Source organism: Numida meleagris, unplaced genomic scaffold, assembly GCF_002078875.1.
Source record: "Numida meleagris isolate 19003 breed g44 Domestic line unplaced genomic scaffold, NumMel1.0 unplaced_Scaffold119, whole genome shotgun sequence".
In the NCBI taxonomy this organism is placed as follows: domain Eukaryota; kingdom Metazoa; phylum Chordata; class Aves; order Galliformes; family Numididae; genus Numida; species Numida meleagris.
The window spans coordinates 260,262-285,888 of record NW_018362987.1 but is presented as its reverse complement, the minus strand read 5'-3'; the positions used below and the strand labels follow the sequence as shown (position 1 = coordinate 285,888).

The following is a 25,627-nucleotide window of genomic DNA, read 5'->3' as shown; positions in this document are numbered from 1 at the left end:
AAAAAAATAAATAAAAAATGCTCAGCATGTTACAGTAAAAGCCCCAGTCTGAATGCAGTGCACACAGTCCTGACAGATGAAACCATCTCCTTTCTAAGACCACTGCATCTCTCCATGAATGCAAAGGATGTATCAGGCTGTTGAGGAATGTAATGAAAAGACTGTTAAGGAGAAAAGGAATTTGAAAGCAGGAGAGGAATATACATCTTTGGTTTCAGAGTGTGTATCTCAGTTCTTTCAAAGGAGGTCTCTACGTTTTATCAGTGCTTTACAAGCACAGCTTACCTTTCCTGGCAAAGCAAACCCTATCAACCTCTGATAGCAAATGCTGTGTGGGCTTTGAAGTCTTTTTGGAAGTTTGTCTGAGTGGCTTCTTTAGGAATGAAAGGCTTCTGTAAAAGCTCAGCAGCTTTAGAAAAGCAATGCTATTACTTTGCATGTGCCAGGCCTGATGTACGAGGATTTGCTCCCAAATTCGACTGACTTCATGTGGCTTCAACGCTCTGCGAGAAAAAGTATTTGGCTCCCTCACAAAGTAGAATATGATAGACATGCTGTGCTCATCTTGCACAGAAATTTGCCAAAAAATAACACCTTTCAGTTAATAGCTCAGTTACTGCTGTTGCTTCTTAACTCTTTGCTGAGATCCCTTTCCAAAACAGCAACTGCACTGACATGCACCAAAATGCAACTACATGGCTTCACACTTCCACATGCACAAGTTATGCATTTCCAATTCAAGTACCAACAAGCTGCAATGCACAAAGGAAATAATGTGTTTACACATAAGGAAGACTTACGTACATCTGCATAAAGAACACTGGAAATGCTTCATTACTAAGAAAGACAACTTTGAAAAAGACACATCCACTATTCTTCAAACAGCTATAAACTGAAAGTATCTTCATCAAGCAGCTGTGACACAACTATTTCCCCATCTTTCTGAAGATCCCTGTGTAAATCTATGAAGCGCCTTTACATTCTGCTCCTCTAGACAATGACTGAAGGCCCAAAGTGGCCAAATGCAGGAGCAGAAGCCCTGCTGCTGCCCTAATGGGAACTGCCCTCTGTCCCAAAGACATGCAGGTAAGGAGAGCCCTCCCAGCCCTTCAGGACAGAGCTCTGCTACCTCCCAGACAGAAGTAGGCAGCCCCTCTACACAGCTACACTGAGCTTCATTACAAGATTAATTGAAACAAGTAATTTCAAAAAATGCTCCTATCTGCGTCTGCCTGGCTTCAGAAGAATGGCACACACTGCAGATTAAATGGCAAAACCATTTGCTCCAGATGCCATCTGAAGTCAGTTGTTCAACCTCCCTAGACTTCAGCAAGAATGGAATTAGATCTTATCATATTTGCATGTCAAATCCCCTTTCTTGCAGTTACAGCGCTCTCATCCATGACACCTGCAATTTAATGGTACATTTTCTGTGAAAAAGCTACGCTACATTTCTTTGAAAGGCAGCAGCTATGTAGCAATATTGGCCAAGACAGATTAACATTGAAATATCTATATACTCCAAAGCTTTGACTAGTATTGCAAGCAATAGGCATACCACCTTAGAATCAAAGAATTAGAATCATAGAATTATCTAGGTTGGAAAAGACCTACAAGATCATCCAGTCCAACCATCCACCTACCACCAATAAGCCCACTAAACCATGTCTCTCAACGCTATATCTAAATGTTTCTTGAACACCTCCAGGGACGGTGACTCCACCACCTCCCTGGGCAGCCCATTCCAGCACCTGACCACTCTCTCAGAAAAGTAGTGTTTCCTAATGTCCAGCCTAAATCTCCCCTGGCGCAACTTGAGGCCATTCCCCCTCGTCCTGTCACTAGTTACAAGAGAGAAGAGGCCAAACCTCAGCCCACTACAACCTCCCTTCAGGCAGTTATAGAGAGCGATAAGGTCCCCCCTGAGCCTCCTCTTCTCCAGACTGAACAATCCCAGCTTCCTCGGCCACTCCTCATAAGGCCTGTGCTCCAGACCCCTCACCAGCTTCGTCGCCCTCCTCTGAACACGCTCCAGGGCCTCAATGTCTTTCTTGCAGTGAGGGGCCCAAAACTGGACACAGTACTTGAGGTGGGGCCTCACTAGGGCTGAGTACAGAGGGACAATGACTTCCCTACTCCTACTGGCAACACTGTTTCTGATACAAGCCAGGATGCCATTGGCCTTCTTGGCCACCTGGGCACACTGCTGGCTCATGCTCAGCTGAGCATCGACCAATACTCCCAGGTCCGTTTCCTCCACACAACCTTCCAGCCTCTCTGCTCCAGGCCTGTAGCGTTGCCTGGGGTTGTTGCGGCCAAACTGCAGGACCCGGCACTCGGTCTTGTTGAACCTCATCCCATGGGCTTCAGCCCAGAGATCCAGCCTGTCCAGATCTCTCTGTAGGGCCTCTCTACCCCCAGGCAGATTGACACTTCCTGCCAGCGTGGTGTTGTCTACAAACTTACTGAGGGTGCTCTCAATGTCGTCATCCAGGTCATCAATAAAGATATTGAAGAGGACAGGCCCCAGCACCGACCCCTGGGGAACACCACTCGTGACCCGTCACCAGCTGGATTTAACTCCATTCACCACCACTCTCTGGGCCTGGCCCTCCAGCCAGCTCCTTACCCAGCAAAGAGTGTACCTGTCCAAGCCACGGACTGCCAGTTTCTCCAGGAGAATACTGTGGGAAACAGTGTTGAAGGCTTTGCTGAAGTCTACGTAGACCACATCAACAGCCTTTCCCTCATCCACCAGGCAGGTCACTCGATCATAGAAGGAGATCAGATTGGTCAAGCAGGACCTGCCCTTCACAAAACCCATGCTGGCTGGGCCTGATCCCCCGGTTGTCCTGCAAATGCCCTTCACAAACCCATGCTGGCTGGGCCTGATCCCCCAGTTGTCCTGCAAATGCCGCGTGATCTCCCTCAGGACAATCTGCTCCATAACCTTTCCTGGCACCGAGGTCAGGCTGACAGGCCTGTAGATCCCCGGATCCTCCTTACAACCCTTCTTGTAGATGGGAGTCACATTGGCAAGTCTCCAGTCTTCTGGGACCTCTCCAGTTGACCAGGAACGCCGATAGATGATGGAAAGCAGCTTGGCTATCTCCTCCGCCAGTTCCCTCAGTACTCTCGGGTGGATCTCATCCGGCCCCATGGACTTGTGGCAGTCCAGGTGGAGTAGTAGGTCTCTGACCGTTTCCTCCTGAATCATGGGGGGTTTGTTTTGCTCCCCATCCGAGACTTCCAGGTCAGAGAGTAGAGTGCTCTGAGGACAGCTGGTCTGGCTTTTAAAGACAGACGTAAAAAAGGCATTGAGAACCTCAGCCTTTTCATTGTCCTCAGTGGCCACATTCCCAGCCACATCCAGCACCTTGATGGTGCTGCTCACCACAGTGGGGCACATAATGGATGTTCATCTAGTCATGGCTGGAGCAAGGGCAGTGCTGTCAAAGCACGTGCACATCCAACAGGAAAACAGAAGTGGCTTCTCCTGCTCACACAGAGGTACTAGACAGCACATCACAGTATTTTCACAGTACCGTTTCTGTTGTCAAAAACTTGTTCTGATCATTTTAATTCACACACACTGTACAGGCAGCCCTTAAGGCATGTCTGAAGGTGAACAACAACAGATCAAATGAGAGCAAAGGGCCACCATCACTGACAATGCATAGAACCCTATGTGCAATCCACTCACTTGATGATGCCTGAATCAATAAGGAAAAATGTATATGCCGCTTCACCATTACGTCACTGAGAAAAAAAAAGATGTTCAAGAAGTTGTGCTCATTTACTAAATACCTACATGCCCTTTACTTCCCAAACCTTTGGATGACATGTGCTATTTGAACCTACCCCTCTGAGCTCCAGCCTTTAGACCTACAGAAAAATGATCTAAATTCATTTCTATCTCAAAAACCATTGTTTTATCTTCTCCATTAGTATAGTTTGTAGGTTTATCTCTTCACGCAGTGAATGAGTGCAGCCAATTTGCTGACGTTTTTTTCAGTCTCCTTCCCACCTAAGACAGAGGCACACCACAGAATATCTCCTGAAGCAATCCTGCTGTTCAGCTCAACTCATACAGCCCTTCTCAAGACTAAAAATAAAACATAAGACATTTCTGCATCACATATTGATTGTTTTATTATTTTCCATTTTAACTGCATGCTATTTTTGGCAGAGAATACTTATGTTGGCTGAACACCACAATTCATCTTCTAAAATATCTATATGTCAAAAGTCAATAATTCAAATGACAGCATTAATGTTTAGATTCTGTTAACCATGATTAACTTTTGGGGTTCTGATTTTAAAAGACATCTGAAAGCAATATAGGCTTATTCATCAAAGTAATTTTCATCTTAATGTCTTAAGGTTGTGTTTTTGGACCACTTCAGAGTAATAAATGAATATTACTATGCTGTTTAAGAAGTTATATATAAAATGAGCAATTTTCCACATTATTAGTGCTGACACCCACTGCACTCTAAAATCTTTTTCCCCTTCTGTTATTTATATTGCCCTTTTGTTTCTCTCACATAACCTTGCACTATGGGTGAGGGAGTCAAGCAAGCATTTAAGATATCACTGCGGGTTATTCTGCTCATTTCTCCAGGGCTTCTTAAATCTTTGCAATTAAACCTAAGACAAATCATCTATTTAAAGCCTATTCTCTTTAACAAATTTCCTTTAAATTAAGCAATACATGACGGGGAGGCAATTATCTGATTTTTATGTGCCCATTTTCTGTTATTTAAGCTATACTTCCACTCTTCTACAACTTCAGAACCTCATAACACTGTTTAATAATTCCTTCCATTTCAGTCAATCTATGCTGCTTTGTTTTCTCCACAATTCCAATATTAAAACATCTCTGTGGATTGTGTGAGCAAGCTGAAATAAATTATAATTACCATCACAGATAGAGCAAGTTTCTATATCCGATTGGCTTATTTTGCACGACTCTGATAGTATGAAGCAGGTGGAAAGTGAGTTTATTCAGCTGGCAGGGGTACGAGCAGATGGCACGCGAGGCACGGCTGGAGAAAAGGATCCTGCTCCTGCGGTACCCAACTCAGCAGCTGCCAGGTCTCTGACAGCTGGCAGGTGATGCTGCAAGTGAGGCAGAACTTACAGGGCACTTCCAAGCCACTGATTCCTGACCAGTTGCAGGTAGAGCAAGCCACTCATGTTTCACAGCAGCAGCTCCACTAAATGCCTCCTCAAGTTCTCCTTGCTCACAGCTGTCTGGTGAGACCCATAAACATGCAAAACCAATGCCTTATTCAGTACAAATGACAATCTGCTGTCATTTGTCCAAACTGTCTTTCTTGCATAGAGAAACATTTACAAGTAGGTATTACATAAGATCATGGAAGTCTCAAGAAGCAAAAGATGTGATACAAGAGGAGAAAACTTATGAATTAGAGAAATGAAGTGCTTTTACTAAAACATTCAGTTTTCTTCAGAAAACAAAACAAATGAGGGAGGAATCACACAATCACAGAATCACAAAGGGTTGGAAGGGACCTCAAGAGATCATTGAGTCCAAATCCCCGCTAAAGCAGGTTCCCCACAATAGGTCACACAGGTAGGCGTCCAGATGGGTCTTGAATATCTCCAAAGAAGGAGACTCCACCACCTCTCTGGGCAGCCTGTTCCAGTGCTCCATCACCCTACCAGTAAAGAAGTTCTTCCGCATATTAGTACAGAACTTCCTATGTTCAAGTTTTGGGCCATTGCTCCTTGTGCCATCGCTACACACCGCCGAGAAGAGTCTGGCTTCATCCATTTGCCTCCCACCTCCCTTTAGACATTTATAAACATTTATCAGATCCCCTCTCAGTCTTCTTTTCCCCAGGCTGAACAGCCCAGGTTACTCAGCCTTTCCTCATACAGGAGATGCTCCAGCTACTTCATCATCTTTGTGGCCCTCTGCTGGACTCCTTCCAGGAGATCCCTGTTTCTTTTAAATTGGGAAGCCCAGAACTGAACACAGTAGTCTAAATGTGGCCTCACCAGGGCAGAGTAGAGAGAGAGGATGACCTCCCTCGACCTGCTGGCCATGCTCTTTTTAATGCACCCCGGGATACCATTGGTATTCTTGGTACAAGAGCATACTGCTGGCTCATGGCCAATCTGCTGTCCATCAGGATCCCCAGGTCCTTCTCCACAGAGCTCCTCTTCATAGTCACTGCCTGAACATGAAATCTTAAGAGAGAATTTTGAGAAGGAAAAAAAATCCCATACAGATTTTCAGTTCCTTGGTATGTGTGTTCCTGTCTTATCATTTTCAACTGCATCACTGTAATTCATATGGGCAAATTTGGAACACAGATCCTGGCTGTAACCTCTGGTTGCAATCTAACCACGGGGAAAATGTGTTCATTATTCAGAAGATATTAGAAAACTTATACATTAAACCAACAGCATGCATGGTTTGCTATGTTTATTTCATTATGCCTTAAAATATTTCGTGTCTCTACAGCTAATTGGCATGTTTTCTTAGCAGAGTAAATAGATGTTCAGAAAACTCATAAATCAGACTAGCTGTGTTTACAAGCTGTGCTTCCTTATCAGACTCTTTCTATTTTTGCCCAGAGAACCAAGCTGTTGAAATATCCAAACTACAATGGCACTCAGCTTTACTTGTGTGACACTCCTCAAATAAAAAACATGTTATCCTATTTCAAGGCTGCAGCAGAGTAACACCTGAACACAACACTCAGTGAATTCTCAGCTGTGCAGCTAAAAAACAAGGGGAACTTTTTCTGTGGTAGAAAGAGCAGTTAGGCCCCAAAATAATTTCTCTGTGAGAAACCCATTTCTCGACCCCTTTTTTTCTCCAGCGTTCTTACAGGATTTCTGCAGTCACTATGCTGTGCACTGATGGAGAAGAACAGCTCACTGCCAGAAAAGACAAGCTCCCATAACAGCCAGTAGAGGATCTGAACAGAACTGGGGAATTTTCTGTAGGACAGGACTGCAGGTTGATGGGGAAAAAAAGAGATGAAAGCAGAGAGGGACATCTTTGGAGCTGAATTTCTCAGCAGGTACACATGGTGGAGATAACTAGAGGAAGCACACATAAGGCTGAATGTGCCTCAGCCCCCAGCCAGCAGATAGGTCATTGTGTACCCAGCTGTTGCCTATGAGGAGCCCACATCAGAGGACCAGGCTTCTCAATTCTGTTAGAACTCTTGGACATTTAATTCCCACCATGAATGTCTCAATTTCCCAGAGAAATCTCGTGAATCTTGACTTAGACTAATTTCAGCCCTCGAGAGTTGTCCTCATCTCCTGCCAATTTTCAAATGCCAAACCACCCCCCAGGGAAAGCGTTCCTAACTGAGCATCAGGCATCAACACTCAGCACGCATCCCCCCCTAGAGCTGCCTGCCACTTTCTTTTTTTTCCTCTCAAGTGAATTTTACATTTCAGTTACTTTCAAAAATCACTGCTGGTGAAATTCTACTTTGGTGTTTTAAGATAAATACATAGTTATCTGACAACTACTACTCTCCCATATTCTTTTTTTTTTCCCCACAATGTATTTACAGAAGGCTGATCTTTCAGTAAAGCTATTTTCTAAGTTTCAGTAATTTAACTATCCATGCATCTAGGTAAAATCTAACGCCTAAGGTCACATCTGGAGGTGTCAGACTACACCTACACTCCACTTCAACTGAGCAAGAGTATCCCTATATGCACACACAATGGCAGCCAACTTCTACATTTGCAAGAGTCTGCCCACACAGAGCTAGCCAAGGCTGAAATTCTGGCCTTAACAGTCAATCCCTACACACTGCAGCCCAACGCACTGCATTTATCACATACTTTCTGTATATCATCCAGTAAAAGCACCACTGAAGCCCTGTGCTGTAGTGAATAAAGAAACAGACACAACAGCAAAAATGAAGCCAAAATAAAGCCATTTCTGATTTACCAGCTTTACAGGAATCTATGTGGGGACAGAACTCAGTACCAGCTGCACATGTGATCAAGAGCTATTAGCATTTGAAGTAAACTTACATCTGGAGTGCTTGTTGAACTCCTTCATAATATTAGCTTAGAAAAATACAAGGCCACTGAAAACATTTCAAAAAGAAAATCACTTGTCCCCAAAAATTTCAATGAATTCTTTTACTTTAGTCTCCTAAGTAAAAAAGATCATTGTTTCATTGAGAAATCTGCGTTTACTTTTCTTAATGTTCTTTAAAAAGCTCCATATTGTGATTAGCTGAACTCTACTATTAATATTCAAAACAGCACACATTTCGTCAAACAGCTATTGATACACCAATGATGCAAAACAGTTTATATTCTTAGTCTTAAGAGATGAAGCTGTGTGTGTATTAAAATGGAGAGTGCATTAGAAGTTGAGATCAAATGCTGAGCCATACAGTTAGGGCACCTGGAGGTAAGACTCTGGCATGCAGCTATCTCCAGCACACACATGGGAAAAAAAAATAATGACTCTTCATTCCCATCTAAAAGACTAATAGCTACTTTGATTCTTTAATGCTTTACTATGCAATAATTATGCCAATATTTCCTGGCTTCCATCTCAAAGGTTATAATCAAATTTAAAAGTAAATATAGTTGCTTGCTTAAGACAGAGGTAACATGTTTAGTTGGAATCGTGCAAGTTAATGAGAAAAGATTTCCAGCTTCCATTGCACTGGCACTGCTGCCCCGAGCTGTGGGTGCCCCATCCCTGGAGGTGCTGACTGCCATGGATGGGTCCCTGGGCAGCCTGGTCGGGTGTGAGGCAGCCAGCCCATGGCAGGGGTTGGGGCTGGGTGGGCTTTAAGGCCTCTTTCAACCCAAGTAATTCCATGATTCATGTTCACATCTGATGTAGAGGCCATCTGTAACACCTGTCAAATGCTGTTTCACAGAATCTAGCTCTTAGTTTTTCAACCCAATCAAGTTTAAAGGTCTGGGTTTTCTGTTGTTGTTTCCTGTGGTTTTTTTTTAGGTACAGTGAAAACTAAGTTATAGTGCAGCCTACCAGCTGGTCATATGTGCACAATATATACAAAGAAGAGGTAACGTTACTTGAAATTTCTTTGAAGAACTTGTTCCTGCCTTGCATGTCAGTCCTTAGGCTACTTAATACTAATTACACTGAAGATATTCCAGTGCATAACAAAAAAATTCTGACTTAAGACCGCTGAGAGCAACAAAATGAGGGTGAGAAATTACACAGCCCCAGTGGCTGTGTATATATTGGGAAAGGCAAGATGTGAGGAGCTGGAAGACAGATCTGGCTCAGTTTTATCTAATTACTGTGCAACTCTGAATTTCCATGTCGTAATGTCACTGCAAGCTAATTAGAAATGTGCTGTGAAATTCTTTATTATCCTCCACCTCCTGTAGAGTACAAGAACACATGGTTTATTTAGGAAGGGAAACATCCTTCTATCCATCTCTGCATGTGAAACGTTACATGGTTTTAGGTAGTATATCTGTGTTTCAGTAATTACAGTGCTCCTGGATACACACCATCTGTGCTAATCAAGAAGGTATTTGTCCTAAAACATCCTATAAATAATTATCAGTGATGAGTCAACGGCCTTCTTTGTAAGTATGCCAGAATATCTTCAAATGGGGGGAAAAAAAGACATGCACACGCCAAAAAAAAACAAAACAGAAAAGCTGTAAATGTTACCGTGAGAAACATCAGGCCACTAGGGGACACTGTCACGTCATTTCAAAAGCACAAAGAGAGAAATCTTTCCTTCAACACCATTAAGTCAAATTTAGATACAAAAATGAACTCGCAATGCATTAGTGGCGTGCTTCCTTACAGCAGAACCAGTAGAAATGAGAAAGACATGCCAAAAGTAACACAGTATCTCGTAACCATATGTGAGTCTATACATCATACACATAGTATCTAACAACTTAAGTAACAATATACATTTTGATGCCTGTCTTCCTCAGTAAAATATCGCCATAGGATCATCAGTGCTGCTTGCATAAGCCATTACTGCTCCAGTGCTGTTGCTGACAAAACACTGGACTGCCTGGAACCTCAACTGTATCATTCACAGAAGAACACATTCTGCCCCAGCTCTTCTCACACTAAGCAGCACCTCCCAGGACTTCTCTGAACACATTGGAGCTAATTCAGAAGACAACAGCACTGAACTCAAGCACAGACAGCAAAACCTAATTAATTTCATATGCTGTGTATTTTCAAGAGCCTGTCCACATGTATCCACTACCAAACGTGTCAAGACAATGAACACGAGTTGAGCAGACTACTAGAAAATCAGTGCAAAAGTAGATTTAACAGATAGTCAAAGAGAGCTTCTACCTGCCTTGAAGAGATGAAGACGTATTTAAAACTCTTGAAATTAAGACTGTCAAAGAAAAACCTATTTATGTTGTTTCTATCCATTGATAACAGTAGTTCATAAAAAACTATATGCATATCCAGAGTGAGATTTATTAATTTCTAGTATTTGGATTCATTTTCTCATGATCTACAACTGCCAAGAAGAAGCAAAGCAATGACATATGAGAACGGCATATTTACAAATGCTGCAATGTGGTAGTACCTTGTGTACAGCAGGAAGCATCGTTTCCAACATTAATGACGAACAGGAGATAAAAGGATGAAAAGATGATCATGGAAAACAAAGAGATGAATATGACATTTTCTGTTTCAGCTGAATAGTTTGGCTTCATAAATGAACACTTTGGGCTGATTCTGTATGTGCTAGAAGCTGCAAACAGATGTCCCTAAACACTTGAGATCTTTAATGCTATATACCACAGCACCACACCTAAAATGTTAACATCTATAATTACAATGAGATGAAAGTGTATGACAGGAATAGAGTTATATTTTAAACCAATGATTTAGTTTAATGCAATCTTTTTAATTATTATTTGAAGGTGTCGGCTTCCTCCTTCTTTTGCAGCACCTGTCTGAATAGAGTGAGTACACAGATTAAATGATGAAGAGAATATGAAATCGCTAAATGAACACACTAAGTAGTGATTTACTTGTCTTGGGTGGCTCAAGATGTAGAATTTCACTTCTGCTAAGCTAGGCATGTACTTGAATTGCCATATACATAGGAAATAGTATTTATACCAAATACAAACCTAAGATATTGTTGTCTAGAATGAAGCATGCTACATTAGAGAAATCTAATTAAAAATAAGCATTCGTTCTGTGTATTTTGTCCAACTTCAGTATCTGAGCTAACAATACAGACCTAATCTCACCAGTTAAAACCCCTCTCTGTGCCCAGGCAGATGAGGAAGCGCAACAGTCCCTAAATGCAGAACAGTAAGGGCTACTGCGTCCATTTTGTCAGGAGAAGTGATTGCATATGTATCAGAAATAGTGTTGCCAGTAGGAGTAGGGAAGTCATTGTCCCTCTGTACTCAGCCCTGGTGAGGCCCCACCTCGAGTACTGTGTCCAGTTTTGGGCTCCTCACTGCAAGAAAGACATTGAAGCCCTGGAGCATGTTCAGAGGAGGGCGACGAAGCTGATGCCGGGTGTGAAGTACAGGCCTTATGAGGAGCGGCTGAGGGAGCTGGGATTGTTCAGTCTGGAGAAGAGGAGGCTCAGGGGGGACCTTATCGCTCTCTATAACTGCCTGAAGGGAGGTTGTAGTGAGCTGGGGGTCAGCCTTTTCTCTCTTATAACTAGTGACAGGACGAGGGGGAATGGCCTCAAGTTGTGCCAGGGGAGATTTAGGCTGGACATTAGGAAACACTACTTTTCTGAGAGAGTGGTCAGGTGCTGGAACGGGCTGCCCAGGGAGGTGGTGGAGTCACCGTCCCTGGAGGTGTTCAAGAAACATTTAGATATAGCGTTGAGAGACATGGTTTAGTGGGGTTATTGGTGGTAGGTTTATAGTTGGACTAGATGACCTTGTAGGTCTTTTCCAATCTAGCTAATTCTATGATTCTATGATTCTATGACATTTTTTCCTCTGTTGGATTTTTTTCCCCAACTTTTTTCTCACTTCAGCCTCACTGGGCATTCTCCTACCCGAAGCAAAGTACAGCACCCATTCTAAAATTCAGATAAAGAGTGAAGGCTTTGGAAGATTGGAAAAGAGATTTCTACATCAAACTGCCAAGAGATAACCATACAGAAAGGTATGGGTCAATAGATGTTATGGGAAAACACAAAGTAACCTAAGAAGCTTCTGGCACACTTCCAGTAAAGCTGAGAAAGGATAGTCAGTAGTAAGTTAACAGCGTTCACACAATTTCCTGTGCTTGAGCCATAGTAACTTCCTGGCTTGAATGACATTTGCCTGGTCAGAGCTGGAGAAGCAGGTGTGCAAGCTCTGGAGCCCTTCCAAAGGGAACTGAGCACATCCTTTCAGGGTGCAGCTGTGGCATGGTGACACACTGCTGTCCCCTGATGCTTCCCAGCACTAGTCAGCTGCGAGTCAAATTCCCACAGTTCTCTCAAGAGGAGATTCACCTTCCATAATGACCAAGTTAGCTCAAGCTCCTTAGAGATGCTTGAGATGTGTTTGGAGAAGTCCCTCGGAGGATTAGACTGGCTTTGGCCAAAGGCATGGACCTCCCTGCAGAGGTCTCTTTCAAGACAAGTTATTCTATTGTTCCATGACCCTTCTCTAATTAATTAAACTAACCGAAGTGGCTAAAAGGAGCTGGGGAACATGCTCTTGAAGTTGTCGTCCTCCAGGAGACACACGCCTATACTGATATAAGAGTTGGAAAAGAAACTGTGCATAGCCTTGGCTACTCTTCTCCCATGTATTGACAATCCCATCCATAAAACATTTCTATAATGTCATCATACAATTTTCTTTAAACTAAAACTCTCCACCTAATGTGAACGTGGAGAAAAAAAAGAATATACATTGATTAAGGTATTACCAAACGGAAGAGAACTATGTTGTTATTATATATGTGTCATATGTCTCGAGAAGTCTGAACACCCAGGTGAACAATGTTATTTATGATGCAGCTGTTTCAATTAATAATCCATATTGTTAATGTGTGGTGGTGTTCACTTCAGTAAGATCCAGTCTGCCTGGAATTGAAAAATGAGAAAATCATTTTCCCACGATCTAACAGAGCAATTTTGCTTTATCAGTGTTCAGGTATTAGAGGGCTATTGTCTGCGGAAGAGCAAGCAAAGATCAGATGGGGGCAGGTCTATTTAATATTATCAGATTCTTAAAACTAGAGGAGGAAAAAACTTTGATGGATTTCTGACCCTTGCTGTTTCTTTCTGCAGGCAGCTGGTGCTGAAAATTGGATCTCCTGGTGCTCAGCCCTGATGCTAACATTTTCAGTTCTGACATTTCTGTGACTGCCAGTGGGCCTTATTCAGCATCCCAGATACACACAAAAGCTTATGTCTCTCAGAGATAACAATGAAGCGTTCCAAACTTCCTTCATATAAATCAGTAAAAGCATCCTTTTTGAGCATCTTTTAACCATGCATTTTACTGAAAGAGGTTGATTAGTGTTAAACACTGATTAGTCTGTTTTGCAATTATAAAGAACTGCATTTGACAAGACATGACAGTATCTAATGCTAATCTCAGAGCTGCACAGTAGTTGTGAAAGTGATTTTTTTTATTTTAAATTTATTAAAATTAATTACTTTGTTTAAACAGAAGGAACAGTAGCTGAAATTCAGGCTCACATCAAACAGACATTGCTTAATGACTTCACACATCTCACCTAGGTGAACAAGTGTTCAACACCCTTCAGTGTGCTCAGAGGTGTTCCTTAAATGCTCGTTCAGCAGGTTCATTCAATCATGTCACCATGACTCATATCTGTGATACAGACGCAGAAAGGATTATAAAGTCTGATACAGAAATGGCAACAACTGGGAATGCCTGATGCCTGCATTGAAAGTAGGGGGAGAAAATCCGTAATGCATACACGTGATTGTGAATTACATTCAGAGGGGAAAATAAAGTTCCTTGTTCCTATACATCATTGTTTCCCTTGTCATTTAAGAAATTAATGCCTTTGTCGTGTTCCATGTATCACTGAACACCTTAAATGCAGGCTGGAGTAGAGATGACCCCCAAAAAGAACAAAACCTGTTCTCTTAGATCTTGCCAACTGAAGCCAGAAACTTAAGGCATTAAACAGGCTAACAGAGTCATTCTGTAATAAGCAGCCCAATATTACACCCAAATTGTTCTCCCTGTAATTTGAAACAGTTTGGAATAGTGTTATATACCATTAAAAACAAATACATAAAACATTCTTTTCTGTATCCTTACTATGAATTAGAAGGTTGAAAGCATTTCAGATTCCTGTACTTCAGCACACATTTCATGTGGGTGTTTTTACATATATTTGTAAAATGTCTGACATACAAGAACAAGAAAAATGGGTAGAAATGGAAATTGAGGGAAATTCTTTTTAATAGAACTTCAACGTTTGATGCATTTTGAACCATTTATCTTATCAAATAAATATTCACATGCCATTCTTTCTATTTGTTTATGGGACATAATATTGAGTGTCTGCTCTACATAGGATCCTTTCAAAGCCTACTAAAGCTCTTTTTGGATGTGAAAAATTGAACTCCTTCATGAAGTTGCTTTGCACAATGTGCTGTGATTTAAATGCAAGTGAAGATGAAACACCGAAATGTTAGTTTCAGTGTGCAGACAGTCCTGTGAGGGCCACTGAAGTCCTTAAAAGTTGAACACTTCTAAAGTTTTTGTTGATTCGGGATTGAATATGACTCTAGCCAGGGTATCTTCTAGAGGATATATAACATTTCAGGATTTAATATCCCATACAGTGGTATCTAGTAACTCAGCATAAAACTACTAATTTTTGATGTAACAATTTGTAGGTTTGTAGCATAGCACTCAGTATTCATTGCTCTCCTAGAATGGCTAGTACACCCCTGACACACTCCCTTTAAATTCATTGAGTTTCAGATACACTAAATCAAAATCAGCACATCATCCAAAATGAAATCTCTCATCTGAAGTCAGAAGCCATGTCCGAGGTGGTCTGGCTCCTAATACGAATCCATGTAGGACAGAAAAATACTCATAGATATTACCATCCATACAAAATCCTGACTTCTTCCCATATTAAGTCATTAAAATGAAAGCTGACAGAACATACTTGTCAGCTTCATTTAACCAGATGATAACTGACAATTTCCACACAGAGTTGGAGAACCGTGTCTCAAAGAGGAGGTACAACTGCAAAAAAAAATGAAGATGAACTTGTCAAGTTAGGTGACATGGATACAGACTTCATAAAGGAAAAAGGATGAATTTATTAAATCAATTTTAAATTGCACGATAGCTGAGGCAATCACTCTAGCCACTTTGCTACCATTTTGACAGCAGTGCCATGCCTGCATGGGAATAAATACTTCAATGCGTTTGAAATATCCAGAAAAGCTGGGCACTGTAGAATAAAACCTGCCTCTTAAAAATCTTTTCCTTCCACTTAGTTTTAGCATTAAGAAAATAAAATGCCTTTTAAGAGCATGGAAGAATAAATCAATAATTTCAATTGAAGTATATCCTCCTCCAACACCCTGGGATGTTGCTAATGTAAACTTGGAGAAGAGTTTGGGACTATTAATAATTTATCAGAAGTCTGACAGAGGGAAAAAAAAAAGGTACAGCTTCAACAGGAAAAAAATTAAGTAATTATTTTCTTATATATGGTATATATTTATATATTTGGCTGGATATTTTTAGTTCATCTTCAAACACCTGATGTGAAGTGTACAAAGACCTTTCATTTCATTCTGTCAAGCCTGTAAGAATTTTCAGCTTCAGAGATGCAGCTTTTCCCACTAACAACTGAGTTCCATAAGGATCAGGTTTGAATTGCTCAGCTTGTATAGGACCACAGCTAGTGGCTGCTTTCTTGTTTCTTCTGCCTGTTCCTCTTCTGCTTACTTCTCATGCCAAGAAGCTTAGTATGGATTTAATCTGAAACAGATGAGCTCAGATAATTCAGTCCATATTATTAATTCACAGAGAAACACAGCACCTTTGTGGCTGCCTTCTGCTGTAAGAATATAACAACTGTCTTGGATGTTAAGAGACCCTTCCTATTGGGAAAGGTGGTGGTAACACTGGAAAGCTCACTGGAAGATCGTCTCTCAATCCGAGGAGATATGAACCTCATTGCTTATAATACTATGGGTACCAGGACTGCTGTTCAACACGCAGATACGTGACAAGGCTGAAGTCTAGGTATTCTCTGACCACCTCTTACATGCTGATTGCAGGAACAATCAAACCTGGAAGAGAATAGGCTCTGACTCACCAGCAAGAAGACAAGCATACAGAAGGCAGGAATTAATTTTTCAAGACTGATAGGAAGAAAGTCCCAGCTATGTACCAGCTGTTCATGAAAATAAAGAGCCACAAGGCAAGGACAGAGGACAGGCCCCCTCATGGCTCCCCATGTCCCCTGGCCTTGCTCATGCACTGATTCTGCAAAGAGCTGCACCTTTCACTCCCAGCTCACTGCAAGCCACACTGGAGGAGGCCACTGCACACCCAGAGCTGGGCACTGCTGCATCTCCCTGCAGTCACAGGAGGGCACACAAGAGGCCCAGCTGCCTCACAGGCCTGCACCAGAGCCCACCCTCACCTGGCAGGGAGGGAAACCAACCACAGGGCCTAGCCAGGCCAACAGATGTGCCAGGTGACTGACACAGAGGCATGCACCTCATAATGAGCACAGGGACACCTGACAACTTACATCCAATCTGGAGCGCTTCCAGGGGCCAAGGAGAGCACTGAGCCATTGAAGGCCAAGGGTGCCTAGCTTGCTGCACAAAGCACCAGCTGCAGGGCATGAGACCTGTTCCCCATTTAACTACTTCTGTTTGTAGGGACTTTAAGTAGCACTGAGTACTGGTGAGAGTACTGAGAGTGTCTGATGCATGAACAAAAGCCAGGAACTCCAGAGGAGAAGATGCCAGCCACTGAGGAAATGGACAATGAGAAGTCCTCCTGCAGACCATGCACACAACAAGGCAGGATCCTGGGCGCACCCCCAAGAGGAGTTTCTTGCTCTATGACCAGAGTGGAAATTAGCTGAGAAGTGGAGCCAGAATTGGGCAGAGAATTTTAGCCAATTTTCTTACTGTGAATGACGACTGTGTAATCTCTGATGTGCAATGGGATGGGAATTCCCTTGGTAGAACCTGGTGGGTGCCCCATTTCTCCAGAGCAACCTTTCCCCTACCCTAAATTCCAGAATTCACTTCAGAAGAGACATGCAATATATCAGTCTCGCTAAAATTCCCAAAACCATAGAACCATTTCGGCTGGAAAGACCTTCAAGACCACCAAGTCCAACTGTCAATCGAAAACTGCGAGCATGACAGTGCATGCAAAGTGCATGCCTCCCCCCTGGCACCCTTAGACATCTGTTGCTGCTGCCCCATCAACACATGGCTACCAGGGGGCATGTACCAAGTGGCAAATCTCCTTGCAGTTCTTGTCCTCCTTAAGCTCAACAGCAACATGCTGTTTGAGCAAAGGACATCAGTTCTCATGTCTGCAATCTTCTGCATTCATATTCAGCATCCTTTGTAAGATCTGAACAATGTTTTCTCCACTCACAGCATGAAAAGCTATAGAGTTTCTCAAGGAAAAAAAAATCATGACACAGAGATTTCTAAGGAAGAAAAACACCTCTAAAGCTCATGAGCCCTCTCCACTCACTGATGTACTGCCCCAGCATGAGCTCATCATACTGAGTAATTCAACATGTTGCTATAGATGGAGACTCCAAAATGACCAATGGAAAGCCACTCTGGTGTTTCCTGGTCTTTACTGTTAGAAATTTCTTCACATCAACCAACATAAAATTCTGTTCCTACAATTCAGTTTCTTGTCCTGTCTACCAAAGATGGTGACCTAGTTTTAGCTGGGACAGAGTTGGTTCTTCTTTCATAGTGTCTGGTATGATGCTATGTTTGGACTTCAGGAGAAAAACAGTGAAAGTGTAAAACTGAGGGGAGTTGGCTGGGGGAGCTGCCACTGCCTGGGGACTGGCTGGGCACTGGTTGGTGGGTGGTGAGCTATTGCTTTGTACATCACTTGTTTACCACTTGTATGTATATAAAATTATCATTACTGTTCTTTCTTTCTTTCTTTTCTGACTCAGTAAATAGTTTTTATCTCAAACTACAAGTTCTACCTTTGCTTCCGATCCTTTCCTCCATCCTCCAGGGAGAGGAGTGAGTGAAAGGCTGTGCAGTGTTTATCTGCCTGCCAGGTTAAATCACAACAGATACATGAAAAAAACTCCTAGTGGTAGCAGTATGTCCTGTATTTGGAGAATGGTATATCCTGACTTCTGTTTACCCCAAATCCTCTAACTTATACATGTACTTGATGTACCTAAAGAATACACAGTCAGCGTAGTCAACACATCTGAAGCCTGCCCTGAAGAGCCAACAGGCAGTTAGTGTGCTGGACGCAGCAGCACAGAAACCGATACCTGTGGTGTCTCACAGCAGGCATCACTGATTGCCCATGCAGCCCATGAATCAGAAAGGCTTTCCTCAGCTCCTCATGACCTGACCTTTCTCTGCTCAGCTTCAATTGGCTTCATGCAGAGGCAGCACATAGAGAACCCAGGGAAAGCTTCCTATTAACGCAAACTTTCCTGACATCTTTGAAGCCTGCTTTTGAGCACACCCAGAGGTATGTGTCCAGACCGCTCTACAGTCCCTCCCCACACAAAGACACAACATTAGCTTTCTTGGATCAAATAATAATATATATATTAAAAAAAAAAAGCCACAGAAAACAATGACTAACAATGAAGTGCCAATAAATGTATTACAAATGGATGCTGCTAATGACATCTGGCACCCACCAGTTCGTTAATCCATGTAGTTAGACAGCTTTTTAACTTCTGCCAGCCAATCTGGCGTTTGAGCACTGCTAGGTAACTGCTGTGTTCTAGTACTCCATAAATTGATCCTACCCAACTGTCTAAAGCACCTCCTGACAAAGCACTCCAAACATTCTTACGACCTTCACGCCCAGGGAAGTTTTCCACATGTTTGAAGCATATGTGCTGAGTATTTGATTACACTCATACAAAAAATCAAAACGAGGAAAAAGTATTTGCTACTTCAAATTCAAAATGTGCCAAAACAGGACTGAAAGATGAAAAGCAAAAGCCTGTTTTTCTGGTTAGTGCATACGAGCATAGCACAAACTGCAAACACCATGAATGCTTATCCAGAGTTGTCTGCTTACCCACTGCTACCCAGGTGTAACTTTTTCTAAAAACAGAAAAATGCAACAGAAAACATCTAGGTTCCAATTATACTCTTCCATACAAACTCCCATTCATGCGCAAACATGTTCAAGAAAGTTAGAGTTTACCAGTAACAGCCTTCTCAGAATTACAAATTTGATCCAATATGAGGAAATTCAATACATATGATACATCTTCCTCCTTATATTTAACTAGAAATGAAGAACCAATTCTAAGGTGAAAGGAATCATTTTGGTATTCATCTGCTTGTGGAATCAGTTGTTGCAATTTTGCCATAAAAGAAATCATTCGTCTGACATCACACCTGTTAATTAAGTCAAATATGACTTGAAATGCAGTAGTACTCTTTCAAATGTGACTACCTGAAATGAACCTTCTTTCATTAATATCCTGCAATCTTATTTTACCTCATCGATTGAGAACCAGTGCTCTCAGGAAATTCTGAATATACAGAATTATCAAAATGTTAATGTAGTCTGCTTGCTTGTTTAGAAAAGAAAATAAATTCTTGTCTCAACAGTTGTTTTACCCAGAGATGTGCCAGTCTCTGCGTCAGAAGCTGATCTCTTCCCTTCTAATTAAGCATAATGCAAATACCAACATTTCACTTTTTACTAGGTAACTCCATAAGGTCTGTAATACTGTAGTAACATTTCCTAACTATTTTCACTTCCCCAAATAATTACTTAACTCTGTTTCACACAACTGGATCCCAATACACTTCTGAAAAAAATACTGTTTTCAATACGTCAAATTGAATGTTTCATTATCTTGTTCACACCTGGAAGCTTTTGAGAAATCTGATAAAATGAAGTTATCTTAGACAAGCATCAATTCCAAAACACTATTAGCTTTGCTTTCTATTTTGACACTTGAAAGACTGTGTACACAGACTAAGCAATTAAACTGCCTATAGACATTCAAAGGCTGACGGCACAGGGGTCTGTAACCATCCCCAGGTTTCAAGTCAGAGAGGCATCAGCTCTTTGATTATTTCATAAAAGACCAGAGAATTTCTAGTGATTTCAAGATATCTTTTGAATTAAGTATGACTGGACATTTACACCACAATCATCATGAAAGAAGAGAGTTGTTGCAAACTGAAGTGGCTTGTGGTTTGTTATATTGATCCAACGCCCTCCTAATTAAGACTCGGAATAGAGTCAAGGTGTTGACTGAGCAAGAACGTGCCCTTATTACTAAAAGACAGGCAAATGAGAGAGGAGAAAGAAAGGACAAGGGAAGAGGAAGGGGAAGGGAAAAGAAAAAGGGAGAAGGAGAAGGAGTGGGAGTCATGGAGTGGCTGGGGGGGACCTGAGACCACCTTAAGCAAGACAGCTAACTCCTGGCTTCTCCACTGTACTTGGGTGCAACCTGTGTTTGTTCTGCACCTTTCACAAGCGTGTGACAGTACAGTGTTTGTTCTGAGGCCTTCACAAGATTGTTACAGTTCTATTTCACTAGTCACCAGTCAGCTGCAAGTCTGTCACTTAACAGACCAGAAAGAGAGCAAGAATTCACCATGCTACAGTTCTGAATGGTGTTGTCACAGTCTGAGCCAGAAACATGTCACTTTATTCCCACAACAGTAGACCCCCTTTTTGTCCTAACCTCTTTTTGGCAAACAGTTTAAGTCCATAATCCAAGGATCAAATAGTCCTGCCTACACACAGAACATCCACTCAACTGAAGTGAGATGTACGCTGAGTATATGCAAGACTTTCATGGCCATAAGGTCCATGCTGGGTCTGGAAAACAGAGCTGAGGACAGAGCAACCATCATTTTGAAATTTCATTGCCCACATATCATGGAAACATGACATTTAAGATGACTATTCTGAATGAATTCAAATGAAAATTAAAAGTAGATTTTTACTCATCAGAGTAATGTGCTCCTGGAACAGTCTCCCAAAAGCACCAGGTAAATAAAACAGGAAGCATTACTCAGACTGAGCTTGATTTTCTGCAAGGAAATGCATCTTGTGATTGATTATAATGAATGTGGATGGAAATTCGTGAACCTGAGGTTCTCAGTCTTTTCAAAGAAATAATACACCACTGGTAATAATTACTCAAGTAACTCTGAATTCCACATCTGTTTCAGAACACCACCATTGCAATTGAGATATCCATAGCATCATGTGAACTTCAGAACTTCAGTTCACAGGTCCCTTCTAAGCCCTACAGTTCTGTGATTCTATACTGCACAATCCCTGGTTATCAGACTACCCCTTCAAGCCTCATCAAGTCTCTCCTCATAAACCAGCAATATGATTCCAATAGATTATACCCATTACAGTCTGATTACAAATTCATGCCCATTGAAAAATAATTTTCCCACGAGCTTGCACTGAGAAGACACCAATTTTGCCACAGTGCCTTTAACTGTGGGCTGTCTCAGCACTTGGTTTCAATGAGGACCTCCAGGTACCACCCTAAAAGATAAGATTCTTAATAATAAACATTTGACTTCAAGGAGTTTCTGTTTGATTCATTTAAATCTAAAAGATATATTAATTGCCTTTCCTGTGAATGTGATATCATAACTGCATAAGCCTGCAAACAAAGCAGACCTCAGAGAGCACTTGAAATGTCAACTGATTTTTCTGTTACTATAGGGAAAAAAACCATTAATTTCTTTCAACAGACTATTTTCTAACTAATGATTCATTTTTTTCTCCAATACAAACATACACATGCAAACATTCCACGTCAAAGAAATACGTAGTGACATTGCAGAAGATTACAGCAATGGATTTTCCTCTCCTGTTCATCCCTTGATTGTAAATAACAAAAATACAACTGTATTAGTCCCTGGCTCTTGATATTTCATGATTCAGTTGATTAATTTTGGATCACAAAGTTATAAACTGCCATTCAAAGTAAAAAATAAAAGTAATCGATAATGGAACTGAATAGACAAAAATGATTTCATAAAATTCCTATCAAAATTAAGAAATCAAACCTATTATTTTTTCACATTTGCTAAATGAAATCTGAGATAATTTTTAATTAACATTAAATGAAAACTACGGATCCAAATAAATATTGACTTTCATTACAGCATTGTCTTACGTATTTAAAATAATTTTGATAATTATCTTAAATAATTTTTGAATGAAGCATAACAAGCAGGTTGAGTCAAACTGAAGCTTAGAATCACGGAATGGCTTAGGTTGGAAATGACCTTAAAGAAGTAGACGATCCCTCCCAACAACTTATCCTTTACTATGTATGTGATCTTGTTCAGGCATAATGGGCATCATATATGTAAACACACCTGCAAGTTGGCACAAACCAAACAGCGGTTCTAGCCTTTTACCTCCTCCAGAGGATAACATACACCTGGCATGGTAAAGTAAGACAAGTGGAAGGACAGCCTTGGTGGGTGTTTCATCCAGGCTTTCTTTCCTGTGGGAAAAGCCATGGTAGGTAGGCCAGAGATTTGACGCTAAAAAAAAAGAGGAAAGGACTGTTAAGCCAAAGCAGTAGTAGAAAATGCTTCCCTTAAGAACAGAGCGCAATAGAATGCATTTTACAAATAGTCATAGAGAGTGCAATTGTTACGTGAAGAGGAATTAAGAAGGTAGGAATCTCAATGCTGAGCACTGAAATATACAATTGCAATTATTCCCTTTACTGAAGTGAATACAACACAAAAGAACAGAATAGTTCATTTGGAAAGGACCTACAAAGATGATCTAGTCCAACTGCCTAAGCTCTTCCGCGCTAAGCAGAAGTATGGGGCATCAGCAACTGCTCCAGTAAGGACGTTTCAGTGTTTGACCATGCTGACGGTAAAGACATTTTTCCTCATGCCCAAGTCTGACCCTCCTCTGGCACTGCTCTGTGCAGTTTCCGTCTAGTCAGTGGTTCCCAGGAGCAATCCCCAGCCCCCTCCTTTGCTTCCTGTCCTCAGGGAGCTGCAGAGCGCAATGTGGTCACCACTCAGCCTCCTCTTCTCCAGACTCAATAGTGCAGGTATCCTCTGTCTCTTCTCACAGGACATGCCCTCCTGCCCTTTCCAGGTGCTGAGGTTAGACTTACAGGGCTGCAGGCAGTATCCTGTATCTTCTCCCATGCCCTTTTTGTAGATTGGTACAATGCTGGCTAGCTTCCAGTCAGCAGGGACCTCCCCAGACTCCGATGACTTGTGATAAACTGTTGAGAAGGATCCAGCTGTAACATGTACTCGTTCCTTCAGTACTCTGGGGTGAATCCTGTCAAGCTCCATGAACATAAAAACACTGAGCTGATACAAATCTTCCCTTACAATGTCAGTGACCAGAAATACAAAGACACTAATTCCCTAGTCACGGGCCTCCAACTCTGAGGTCTGGGCAGTCCAAGACCTGCTGTTATTGTTAAATATTGAGGTAATAAAGGCATTAAACACCTTCATCTTTTCCACCTCCTTGTTAGGTGTACATATGCTCCAAATATCAGTTCACCGTCTTCCTTTTGAGCTCCTCTTGCAATTGGCATGCTTGAAAAGTCTTTTTTTTTTTTTTTTTTGTCCGACACCACAGTGGCCATTGTAAGTTCGAGCTGGGCTTTAGCTTTTCTCATTTTCTCCCTACAGATGTGAACTGCAGCTCTACTATCCCTATGAAGCAACTCCTTTTTTCCAGAGATCATTTATTTCCTCTCCTGCTCCAGTTTAACAGTGTTCATTGTTCAGCCAGGCTTGTATTCTGCCCTGCCTGACCCGTGGAATCACTTGCTCCTGGGCTTTTAAAAGGACATTCTCAAAAAGTGACTGGCACTCATGGGCCCCTGATCTGCCTAGAGTAGATTCCCAGAGGACATCAACTAGCTCCCTCATAAACTTCGAGTCTGCTCTCTTCAAAGTCCAGGGTGGCATCTTGGCTTACAACAAAGATTTTGTGCTCCATTAATTCATGATCATGGTGGCCAAGACAGCCATGAAACAGACAATGGCTGTCTGTCCTGTGATGGCATTCATCTTTAATTGCTCTTTAAATAAAAGAAAAAAGACAGGCAGAACAAAACTGAAGAGCTGAAGAACAACATTTTCACTTTTTATGCTATTATCAAACACATGATCAAGTGCCCCTATTAACAGAAAAAAAAAAAAAAGAATTGATATGGTAATTACAAAAAATATATTAGTGTGCAGCACATTCCTTCCACTAACTTTCACACTTTTGTTTCAAATATTTCACTATAGCATTTTCTGTTACAGCACACAGTAATAAAATTGATCTGTTGTTCTACAGGCTAAGAGCAGCTTGAGGGTTGAAAGCCACCAATCTCTGGAGAGCCATTAAATGAGGAAGGGAGATGCCAGGAGGGAGGATTCCGGTGACAGAACAGTTTCCGCTGTGACTTCACTGAAAATGAAAGTTATATCCAGCAAGCTCAAACCCCTCCAAAGCCCACTAGTATTTAATTAAACACTAACACCTTTAGACTTACGGAAAAAAAAGTTGGAGCTGTGTCAGGGGAGGGTCCAGTGGGGGTGAGGGAAAAGCTCTGCCCCAGAAGGTGGCAGGCATGGAACGGGCTGTGCAGGGCAGTGGGCACGGCCTTGAGCTCAGGGAGTGTTGGAACACTGCTTTCAGACACAGGGTTTGGGTTTAGGTGGTGCTGAGTGCAGCCAGGGGTTGGACTTGCTGATCACTGTAGGCCCTGCCAACTTGGGATATTCTATGATTCTGTACTATTAGAAACTCAGTGTTGATTTGTTGAACACAAATACTCCTCAAGACAAGAAAACGACCTTTTCAGTTCACTGAAACATGCCACACCAGTTGATTATGTGAAAAACGTTGCCATATGATTGTTTTAACGTACCACATCAAATTGTTCTACTACTACACTCAGCAGCATGCAGCTAGCTACAAGGTGAAATCACATGTTTGGCAGAAATGACCGCAATATTACCATTGAAAAGTGCTTACAAAACAGGCAGACAATCCAGAGATGAAGACACCATCCAGAGCAAACCTACATACTTAACTTGGCCTTGGAATTTCCAGGCTGGGAGCTGGCTGCACCAGAGTACCCAAGTGCCCAGTCAGAACATGATGGACAGCTCCCAAGAAAGGACTGCCACAATCCCCACTAGACTTCCTTTATATCGATTCGCCTGAACTGGGAGAAAAACTCTGTTTCTGTTGTTTGGCTCTGAATATAGGTGCCACATTCCCTCCTTCTTCCAAAAACTTATTTACTGACCTATATGGGAGAAGAGTGCACGTTCCCATGGTGTGCTAATGTTCTCTGCCCTTTCCCAGAATTCTGGCAAAGGACCCAATTCTTCAGAACATTTGTTTGGGGAGGAGGAAAAGTAGTCATCCACATCCATTTGTTAACCCG

The 25,627-nt window shown here is 41.8% G+C and overlaps 1 protein-coding gene across 21 annotated transcripts in view; it reads right to left on the bottom strand.

Annotated features, from left to right (window-relative positions):
* PCDH15 (protocadherin related 15) overlaps positions 1 to 25,627 on the bottom strand; it is a 736,955-nt gene that overhangs the window by 501,978 nt on the left and 209,350 nt on the right. For 15 of the 21 annotated variants that reach the window (XM_021381890.1, XM_021381879.1, XM_021381903.1 and 12 more), the window contains one exon: positions 22,566 to 22,736. The exons of 4 other annotated variants lie outside the window; for them this stretch is intronic. The gene's annotated coding sequence lies outside the window, so the exon portion shown is untranslated. Of the gene's footprint in view, positions 1 to 22,565; positions 22,737 to 25,627 lie in introns of those variants that run through there. 2 more of the 21 variants (XM_021381904.1, XM_021381905.1) reach the window with 2 other exon arrangements.